Source organism: Toxotes jaculatrix, chromosome 10 (genome assembly GCF_017976425.1).
Source record: "Toxotes jaculatrix isolate fToxJac2 chromosome 10, fToxJac2.pri, whole genome shotgun sequence".
Classification (NCBI taxonomy): Eukaryota; Metazoa; Chordata; class Actinopteri; family Toxotidae; genus Toxotes; species Toxotes jaculatrix.
In genome coordinates, this window is record NC_054403.1 from 26,155,760 (window position 1) to 26,167,181 (window position 11,422).

The 11,422-nt window shown below is 41.1% G+C and overlaps 1 protein-coding gene across 1 annotated transcript in view; it reads right to left on the reverse strand.

Moving 5' to 3' along the window:
* Nucleotides 1–11,422, reverse strand: part of htr4 (5-hydroxytryptamine receptor 4) — a 121,910-nt gene that overhangs the window by 21,329 nt on the left and 89,159 nt on the right. The window lies entirely within an intron of this gene.

The window sequence follows — 11,422 nt, forward strand, 5'->3', positions numbered from 1 at the left end:
TATCTGAGGGATTTTTCATTAAGCAGATAATAAGTCCAAGGCAACTGAAACTGCTCTTCCTGTGAACACGGTTCAAACGAGTCAAATTCGTTTGAACTTGACTTAAAAAAAATAAATAAGTAAATAAAAACATATATATATGTTCTCTTCCCTGTGTTTCTATACTTTAGATGACATTACTTTCATATATAGAGCATATAACCTCTTTCATCAGCCACTCGCTGGCCTGAATCCTGAGGATAACGATGGTTATAAAACAGCATTAGTTTAATGCTGTGGTTCACACAGCTGGCTTACTTCGCACCCAGTGACACCTGCTGCTGTGCAAACTATTTAAAGCCATAATAAATGACCAGCCCTTTACACTGTCTGCTGTGAAAGTGTGAAAGTCTTAAAGTGAATTAATATTCATAGAGTCCCCGGGATATATAGTACTTTCATTCTGGCTGACCCAAAAGCCAAACACAGATGGAAATTTGACATGAAACCTGGAAATCTAAGACAAGTCCAGTTGCTGTTGGGTTTCATCAGATACAGATTTGTGTTCATTTTTTAATAAACAAGTCTATTTCACATTTGGGTAAATGAGAGACAGATCCTTTTCCGGTCATGTACAATAGTTTGGACTTGAGTTTGACCTTTTCTGCACTGAAATCTTTTATACATACATTTTGAATTTTTCTGTTCATGCTCAGTAAATCATAATCTGCTTTTAAATATTTGGAAGCAGAGCCAGATTGAGAGCATGTGTGGAGTGTGGAGCTGGAGCTCCAGTTGTTTTGTTGTGAGCTTGTGGTTGAACGCAGCCGACAGCATCACAGCAGCATTTAACCCGACAGCCTGAAAGCAACGCTTCCTGTTAGGATTTTCTCTGTTTGATTTTGTTTATATCCGCAAGACAATGCAGTCCAGACACACACACACACACAAATTTGCACAGTTATCCTTGTTAGGACATAGTAGTGACTTCCATTCACTGTAGACAGCCTAACCCTAACGATAACCAATTCACACCTTAGCCCTAACCTTAACCAGGACCTCAGAAATGGTGTTTTGCCTCATTAAGACTGGGCTTTGGTTCCCATGAGGACTACTGGTTCCAACAAGGTTGGTGTTTATACTGGAAAAGGTCCCAAAGAGGTAACAAAATCTCATATACACACACACACACACAGAGAAACAGATGCAGACATACACACTGATGCAGACACAAATATAGACACTGGAATGAAAATGCAAATAAACAGACACATTCCATCTCTTCTCTTCCTCTCACACAAACATACACTTGTTATCTCCTTCTCTTTTTGTCTCTCGCACAAGTGCGCACGCAGTACACACGTGCACATGTACACAAGCTGACAAACACACAAACTCTCACACACAAACGTGGGGACAGACAGTGTGTGTGTGGTATTGCTTCAGGTCCCTTACAGAGGGAACCAAACAAAAGAGACACTGCACACATGCGAAACACAGGTGGGGCTGTTATGCAGAGATGAAGTCAAATACATCAATGAGACAAGATGTAGAGGAGAGTGAGAAAAAAAAGAAAACAGTATAAAGAAACAGGAAAAGAAAGAGTGTGAAAGGAGAGAAAAGAACAAAGGTGAAGAAAAGAGGAACAGAAAAATGAAAGGATGAAAAAGAAAAGAAGAAAGTAAAATAAGGTTGCAAAATGTCTGTCTAGATAAAAGACAGGGACTCGAGAAATATCTTGTCAAAACAAATAAGCATTTCGTGAAAATTTAATCAAACTAAAATGACTTAAATTCTCGAGCCTCGCTTCAAGTTGCCAGAACAGTTTTAAATAATTATCAAGCCTCTTATCACATATCACAGTCCCCTCATACACTATCTGCTAGTCAAGCTTTTACTGGCTCCAATGTCCAACGTCCCCTCACTGAGACACTGTGAAATACACTGAAAAAGGCCTCTGCTTCATCGATGAAATATCCTACCACATCTGGATCTTCAGCTTATCAGATACCTTCTAAAACAGGATTTGATATGTCAGTCACATTTTGTGGGACGATGTGTGAAGACAGCTGAGGGCAGGAAGGGAATCCTTGCTTTTCGCACTATTCCCAGTAGAAGCCATTAAAATGGGCCGAGGTATAACGGATATATCGCGGACTCACTCTGCAGTGTCTCTTTGCAAGGATGTTGGAGTTTGTTGACTTTGGCAGAGGATCCATTTCTGCGTAAGGAAGCAAGTTTGTTCAGTAGCTCAGTCTCCAGCCAACATATAAAACAAAACAAAGAAAGTAATTTGGTGTGTACTTGTGTGTGTGTGCATGTGTGTGTGCATGTATGTGCGTATCTGTGTGCACCTGTGTGTGTTGGCTTCAGATGGTTGTTTAGCTGACCTCCTATGCTTTTCTTATTGGCCTTGTAAGTAATGCATGAAGCTGCTGTTTGTCTGGGACTCTGTGCGTGTGTGTGTGTGTGTGTGTCAGCATCTTGAATTCAGACAGAATAACACACCAGCATTACACAATATGTTCTGTGTGTGTCCATAGACTGTACATAGTACCTTGGTATGTATATGTGTGGGTGTGTTTGCCTCCTGCAGACAGAGCAAACACAGCAGCAGGGGGCTGAGTAGCAGCTGTATATTTGCAGCCAATGGTAACGTTCCCAGCTGGGGAGAACTCAGTGAATAATGAAGAGGGGCTGATGTTTGTTCCGCCAGTGAAAACTCGACCCGCTGAGTGTGACAAAATTTTTGAAATCCCTACAACACCTCAGACCGTCTGACGGCTCAGAACAGAGAGAGAGAGAGAGAGAGAGAGAGAGAGAGATCGACTGCTGATGTTTAACACATTTCCGGAGGTTGTCTTCTTATTTTGGACGGAGTGTATAATTTTCTTTTTGGTGAAACCACTTCCAATCAAGCTGCCTCATCTACTGCTTCCTCAGTTGGTGATTTCTCGCAACGTGAACATGCTGCTTTACTCAAAACTCAATTTCTTGAGGCTGCAGTGCATTCTGGTCTATTTTCTGCTCTTGCAGGTGTAGCAAATTGGTCTATGTGGTTCTCCGATGGTGGATTTCTCCCTGTACACTGGTACAAAATGGTGGATGTAGAAATGAGCCCCCGGCTGTTTGATTTTGAGGAACTGATGCCAAATTGAAAAAGGAAAATCAATTTAAAAATAATAGGTTAAAGTCTGTATAACTAGTGAGCAAATTAAGTTTCATCTCACTACATTAAATGAGTAATTGCAAATATACACTTTGAAATCATTAGTTCAACAAATTCAGCTTTGTTTAACAGTCTAATAAAAGCAGGGAAATTAAGATCAGTGGATCTTCAGTACAAACTTCTGGCACCAATCCCTGCTTTCTGTTCCACATTTTTAGCTTTAATTCTTTTTCAGATTCTTTCAGGGGTTGTACTGTGATGGTTTGTTGTACTCTCTTTAACCTGTTCCCTTGGAGGGAAACTAACTTTTGGTTCAGTCTCATTTGAGACATGATGAAGAGAAGTTTCAGTTAAAATCTGCTCATCTTCACAAAGCGAGAGCGGTGTTGTCGGATTGCACCGACATCGAACAGCCGAGTCAGAGGCTTAAACCTGCAGCCTTCATAAAAGCAGTCCAAAGTTTTATTTTCGTTTAGGAGCAGAATATGCCAACCATCCTCCCTGCTATGTTCTGAGGCTAAATCTGAAAACATTTGTCCTGTGACGCATCCGCAGTCTTCTGTTTAATAAATAAAGTCGAATCCAAAACCACAAATACAGCACAGAAAATTTTTACCCACCATGTACTTTTTCAAAATTAAAATAAGCGTAGAAAGTCATCAGTCGTATAAACACATCTGAGCTTTCCTAAGGCTGTGAACACCAAGCTATGACAGAACAATAATAATGGGACAAAAGGTTTAAGATTAGCTGTAGCAAACTAAAATGTCTTTTGCTTTTGTGAATCATTAGCTGTTCATTGCATGTGGGGTCACTGACCTTTGGGCCTTGTCAATCTAAATCATGGCTGCAGGAGAGCAGGGTCCAATTAGCCCAGCTTCTCATTGCGGGACGCCAACCAGACGGTGCAAAAAGTAGACCTAATTTTCACAAATGAGTCAAAAGAATTTTCTTTGCACACTCAATCAAATAAAAATCAGTCCAACCGGGAAATAAACAGTCCGATGTCTGAGCCCTGACACAGCACCACATTCACAGAGGAGCCTCTGAGGCTTATGTTAGTTTATAGTCAAAGGTCAAGACCTGCAGTGAGAGAACAGTAAAATATCAAGAGGCTTCACTGTGCTCGCCTGCAGAAGCTTAACTTTCTATTTAATTATCTTTTGTAAATTGTAGAAACTTTTATATTTCTGTGCTGTAGGAGTCTTCAGTGAGCGTCTTTTGAGTCCCTCTTCATCCTCCACATGTGTCTTTGCTGCCACAGTAACCCAGTTTCCTGCCAGCGGTGAATAAAGCTAATCTTAATTTAGGAAGCTTTGACACGTTTGATTGAGGGAGCTGTAAAACACTCAGCTGCACCAATCAAATCCATTTGTCACATGAAAATAATCACACTCTTAATGACCTGAAAATGTGTAATTAAATGAAATAATTCTCTATCCAATATACGATGCTAGATAGACGTGATGAACTGATTCTGAAAGGACAATTAGCTTTTAATTGAAGTACAGAGTGTTTTGGTGTTTTATGTGTGTGTGTCAGAGAGAGCGAGGTCGCACTCTGCTGTGTGTCTGCCCTTGTGTGTGTGTGTGTGTGTTGTTATTAAGCAAATACCACATCATGTATTTATAGAAATACCAAAGGAGCAGAGGAACCCTTTATGTCCTAAAGAACGCAGAGAGAAAGAAAGAAAATGATCTAATTATGCGTCCGTAAAAAAACGGTTTTATGTCCGTGTATTTCATTCAGAGCGAGTGTTATTAAGGCTTAAATAGGGCACTTTGAAAAGCAGATACAAAACATATAAATACACCATGTGGCCTTGTAGTGTAGCTTGGTAACATATTTTCATAACTTTGTAGATACTTGAGGGGATGTTTTGAGATGAGTATTATACACAGGGTAAAATAAGACTTTAACTTACAAAGGGTACAAAAATGAAAAGTCCTATATTCACGTTAATCTATCTATAAAGTGTATACAGTGTTTCCCAATTATTAGAACATTAACAGCAGGTCTCCTGGCAATGCTGGCTCTCAGCTGCCAGTCAACAGTTGCCATGGGAAACACAGACTGAGAAACTGTTTTCATAAATATGTCTAAAAGCTGTTTCATCTTCAGTGTGATTTATATTTCCCTCCACAAACAGTGAGAATTCCAATTTCCCCACGTCTTTAAAAGCGATGTCTTTTCCTCACAGTCCAGCACAGTTGGAGTCACTTCGCTGCTGTGTGTTTAACCACCTCTGTGTTTTATTGCAGATCATCTGAAACAAAAACTTCAGAGTGCATACCTGCTCTAAGAATTCATCTCAATGTGTTTGTTCAGCTCGCTGCTGGTGGTGTGAGCCTTCATGCAGCAAAGCGGGATGTCACACATGATGGAAATTGCCTATTAAGTCGAGGCTTTAAAATACGCTGACATAAATCACGCTGACTGTCATTTGAAGGACTGGAGTTAAGGAAAGATCCAACTCAAACACAAAGTTTGGAGCAGGCTCTGATATTACACTCTGAAACACAGCTTTTCTCTCTGCTGCCAGCTCTTTCTCCATCTCATTTCCTTTTCTCCTTTCCTTTATTTTCTTCCTTCTGTAGTTTCTTTGTCCCTTCTCTCATTGTCTTCCCGTCACCTCTTCAGTCCTGTCTCCCTCCTATTTCCCCTTTTCTCTATCTCCTTACCTCCTTCTCTCTCATTTCTCCTCACCCCTTCTGACCTTTAGCCTCTCCTCTTTTCCCCTCCCCACCCTCACTTCTTTTTTCCTCTCCTCATTTCTTCTTGTTTCCTCTCCTGTTTTTTGTCTTTCCAGGCCTCTCCTTTTTTCATTTCCTATCATCCTCTATTCCCCTTCCTTTCCTCTTGCCTCACATCTTATCTTATCTTCTTTCAATCTGTTCTTCTTTTCTCTTCTTTCCTCCTTCCTTCACTTCTTTACTTTTCCCATTACCTCCTTCTCCCTTCTCCTTGTCTTTCCTCTCCTCTGCTTCTTTCTTTCTTCTTATTCCCACACTTTTCTCTACCACCTGTCGTTTCCTTTTCATTCCCTTTTCCCCTTCTTTTCTATCTTGTCTGCTCGCTCTTCTTCGCTCTTCTTCCTCTCCTCCTACCCTCTTTCCTTTTGCTCTCCATTTCCTCACCCACTGTCTCTCCTACTTCCCTTCACCTTCCTTTATTCCCATCTCCTCCTTCCTTTCCTATTCTTCTTTCCTTCCTCACCTCTCATTTGTCTCCTTCTTTCCTTTCTTTCCCATTGTCCTCCTCTAAAACTTCCTTCCACTTCACTTCTCTACTTTTTTCTTACTCTCTTCCTTTTTTAATTTTCTCCCTTCTTCTCGTCTGTCCTCTCCTCTCAGAGAGAACTGTCTAATGAATTCAGTTTGTTCCCTTGGCACCGACAGGCTTTAGATATATGACTCTGATGAGGCTATAAACACTCGACAGGCTCATATTCAGTGTGTGTGTGTGTGTGTGTGTGTGTATAACGGTGCGTTAATATGCCCTGGAGGATAGAAGTATCATGTGTCATGCTTTGCTTGGGTAGTGTTAACTGGCTGATACACCAAATTCAACCTGTGTATTAACCAAACAGCTGCTCTTCATGCTCAATAGTCTGATTTACAGCAGGTTTGCTGCCTCTTACTACAGCCAGAGGGAACTCTACACGTCCATGTTCCTGTTTTATTGTCTCCATCTGTGTTTCACTGCTGTGGTGCACTGTAATTTGCAGCTCACTTACCAGAAATCACTGTCAATCAAACAGCGCAGATGGGACTGTGGCATCTTTTTGCTGGGAGCTTTTGTTGATGATGTATTTTCTCTTTACAGTGTTAAAGTCTCACAACAAACTACTTTTATTGTGAAAATAAAATTTTCTTTTATTGTGAAAATGTCAGATTTATTTGGTAACTTGTCGCTTAGATATTTGTGTGCAGTTCCTTTTGTGTCTGTCCATGAACAGGATAACAGGACACCTAGATGTGTATTACTGCTCACTTTTCATTGTTTGTAGACAATGTTTTCAGATGTGCACGTGTGGCTCTTTTTTTCAGATGCCAGGTATCTCATTAGGCCTCCAGACTCACCAGCTGTTTCAATCACATTCACAGCTGGAAGACAACGATAGATCTCATCACCATTTATGGGAGAACGTGATGATACAAGCGAGTCACGACCTTTACCCCGAGGGTGGACCAAGTGAAACAAACTGAAACAGAGCCCAGCGAGGGTCAACCTGGAACAAACTCCAATTGAGCACGCAGCGTGAGTGTTCTATAATTAGACCGTTACCCAGCATGCAGCAGCTGGGTGAACCTTGGTACTTTATGTTCCTGCACAGCCATTGTTGTTAGTTGAATTGAGTGACGTACGTGTAGTCGTACTGCCCACGCACAGATGCATCACTTTCAAGTTCACCCTGACCCCCGCAGGAAGAGATCATCATCGTAAGAGAGCGCGCTATTTGAATTGTAGAAGATAAATGAGGAGAAATACAAGCCGTCACTTCCCCTGGATAGTGACAAAGCACAGCGAGAACCTGAATTCAACACACTGTGTGAGTCACACATGAATTAATCCCACCTGAACTCTAACTACTGAGCTTTTCCTGTACTGTACCAGTCGGAGAAGCAGTCTCAGGCAGAGCTGACATACCCGTGGCATTTTAAAAGCCATTAGCTGAGATGTGAGTTCTCCACCATTGCTGAACCCCTTCACTGCCTCTGTCAGGCTGAGCGGTCTTTCTGTAAAGTACGGTGGGATAAAGGTTGTATAAAACAGAGCTGTACCCATAAAATTCCCCAGTGCGATGAATCGCTGCCTGCTAAAAACTGAATATGTGGGTGAAATAGTAAGACTTGTTTCTGCTTCCATAACTGCCCCTGAGCAAGGCACCTCCAACTCTGCTGCTGCTATATTTCACTAGGATCAATTCAGTCGTCATAGGTGTTGGGATCAATGCATCCTTCCCACCAGAGACCTGTTGATCCAGCTGGTCCATGTCTGCATCGACTCAGATCGCAGCTGTCCGCACGATCAGTGCAGGGTCATTATTAAGTTTTACTTCTTGGTTTCTGGCTGTTTTAGGCTTCTTGTTTTAATGGTGCACATGCTGTGGGGGTGGGACTGAGAGCATGTGTGTGTCAGGTGAACGCATCTGTATTGTTTCCAGATTCATGTACATTGTTTCTGTTCATCACTATCCCATAAACCTGAGGTCCCCTGCCTGGGAGTCGGGACAGACCCCCCCCCCCCCCCCAAAGGGTGTCACAAGATTATAGTATCACCTCTCTGGGCCTTTATGAACTTTAACATTATCCAAAGAAATCTTTTGCATAGCTCTGAACACCAGTTCTACCTGGTGTGATTTTCCTGGTATGATTACCAGGAAAAAAATCAATAAAATTGCTGGTGCACAGGATGTTTTGTCTGATTGTGTCTAAATATTTCAGGAACAATTCAGGGACAGGAAAAAAAAATGAATTAGAAGGACATCATGGTCCTGTCCTGCCCACACTGCTTGATGTGATCACCACAGTCATTAATGGAGACAGCAAATACAACAAACTGACAGCTGATTACCACAATCTGGTTAGCTCTCTAATTCCTGTTTCAAATGTCAAAGGCGATCAGTTAAATGGAGGAAATGGTTAAAAAAAAAAAAAAACTGATTTAAATGAACTCTGAACAGCAGAAAAGAAGATTTGTATGCAACTAAACGGCTGAAAACACAGTTCACAGTGACATCAGATATTCTACAGACATTCATGGTAACAGGATGAATCCTACTTTGGCCTACAGACATTCATGTTCCCTTCATGCTCACTTTGGTAAAGCCTTCATTTTTCATCTAGTGCCATCTTCAGGTCAAATGTTGACTTTGTCCACCACTGTTAGTTTATGACCTACAACATTCTGATCAGTCTAAGTTCCACCTTTAGTTTATTGTTATTAGCAAAATGCTAACGCAAAATTACTCCACAGAGCCACAGAGAGCTGCTAGCATGGCTGTAGAAGATTAGTCTTGCCTTCCCATCATCCTTTTCTCTGTTGAGCTGAAAATATCTTCACAAATTTATACAAAAACCTTGAATAGAATTACTGTGCATCGCACCATGAGCCAACAAGCCAACAGAAGAAGATGTCTTTCAGTATAGCAAATTAGGTCACAGTTAAGCTATCATGCAATATGGTGATAAATATTCAATATGTACGTAAATCGTTTATCAATCTCAATCCGTAACCAGTTTTAACAACAACAACAACATAACTCATCTCCTGCTACACAAGCTTTTATCATGACAGAGACATGAGGGGCCAAAGGGGAGACTCATTAATCACATATCACATTTGGTTAGAGTACTACATCACTTTCACTGTTGCAGCGTGTGCTCAGCTGGCTGCTTTCACGTCCTTGTACTATGTGAATATTCTTTGTATGCACAACTTTGCGTGTGTTAACATGATCTTTGTCTGCTGAAAGCCTTGAATGTAGATATTTGTAGTCTTACAAGCCGCAAAAGAAACTTGTTATCAAGCAGTGTACCACGCTGCTAGGTGTGAGTGTACGAGTGTGAGTGTGTGTCCAGAGCAAGGCTATAAACATTCACAGGCTGACAGATGTGAAGAGGTGAGCGGCATATTTTTGAGCCTTTGAACAGCCCTCATGTCCAGTAATGGGTGTCTTCCAGTGTACGGCCACAAACCTCTGAAGCCCAGAGGTGTCAGTGCACTGTGGAGTTTCTATCAATAGCACACTAGGAGGTATAACAAGAGCATTTGCAGGGAAATATGTAGTGTATAACTCCCGTCTTATACAAAGCACAAATGGTATCATAGACATGTCACCAGGTGGGGAAAACTACTTCCATTATGCAAAGGGATGGATTACTTTTGTTGAAAATGCATAATAGGCATGTTATGTTGGCTAAAATAGGTAGGTAAAATGAATATCTGTCAGTGTGGGGGATATTGTCATTAGTGCCCACCAGATATTTTCTGGTCTGCAGGCTTAATTCTGAATCGCTGTATTTCATTTTTATTTTGCTCAAAGTTCACAGCTACGCATTGATAAACAAACACAGCAGAGTTCAAATAATAAGACTGACAGAAATATTCCAGGGAAACATGCCACATCTCACCTGTTCTCATCCGCCTTGTTTCTAACTTTGGTTACAGCGTTGATGTTAGTTATTAATAGAAGAATTTGTGAAGTTTCGCCGGATGTAGTCTACTTTGTCAGAGGTTTAACCATTTCCACACAGGAGCAGTGCCACCTGGATATGTTGTTTGAGTTAGCGCATGTATTTCATGTGACATATTCAGAAGTAACTGTTCCAATTTTAGCCTGACTCCAAGAAGCTTATACTGCTGAAAAATAAAGTGTTCTTTAATAACTGGTCCCATAATATTGTTTAATTTATCACTGACATCCTGCTCTTTTACTAGATTTGAGTTTACTTATTTTCCTGGTGCATTTTCATGTTCATCTGTCAGAGTAGTTGTTAACGTGCAGTCTGATGAAGGGTTAAAAACACTGGCCACCGCTGGAAATACTACAAATCACAGGTGGTCCCCTGGTATTACTATTCCTGTGCAAATAATTGGAATTTTGCTTCAGTGGTACTGACTCACTCGGGGTAAAATAATGAGCGCATAGTTGACTTCCATATGGGAACGCTCACATTAATAGTTTGCTTTCAATCTTCAGTAACAACTCTCTGGAAGTGGTCCAGAAATGTCAGAGGGAATGAAAACGTTGCCCATACTGTTGACAGAAAGGACATTAATTGCTCGGGGCTTCTGTGTTGTTATAAACACACTCATTGATTGTTTATAATGAGCCCCAGCTCCATAATGTCTGAGGATGTCAACACCATTTTGTGTGAAAATGGTACCTCCTGCCGCGATATTACAACAGCCAGCAGACATCGTCCCATATGGTTTTCTGCACGGAGTCAAATCACTCAAACAAATTGTTTCTGGAGCTCAGATACAAGTCTCAGAGGATCTGCAGTGTCAGTGTGCGAGAGGATGATGTTTCATGTTGTAAACGCTACCCTAAAAGAAACTGTGCACACTGTCTTTTTAAGAGCAGCTCTTTCAGATCATTGTGTTTTCTCCAGGCAGATAAATATATATATTTCCAGTTCCTGTTGGAACCAAATAATTAAAATAATGAATAACTTCCTGTTTCAGTGACGTCTCAGTGCGTGAAGCAAAATCTGAAATCTCTGTATTCTGCCTGTGCATCCAGATTTTCTGTTGCTTCTCTTCTTG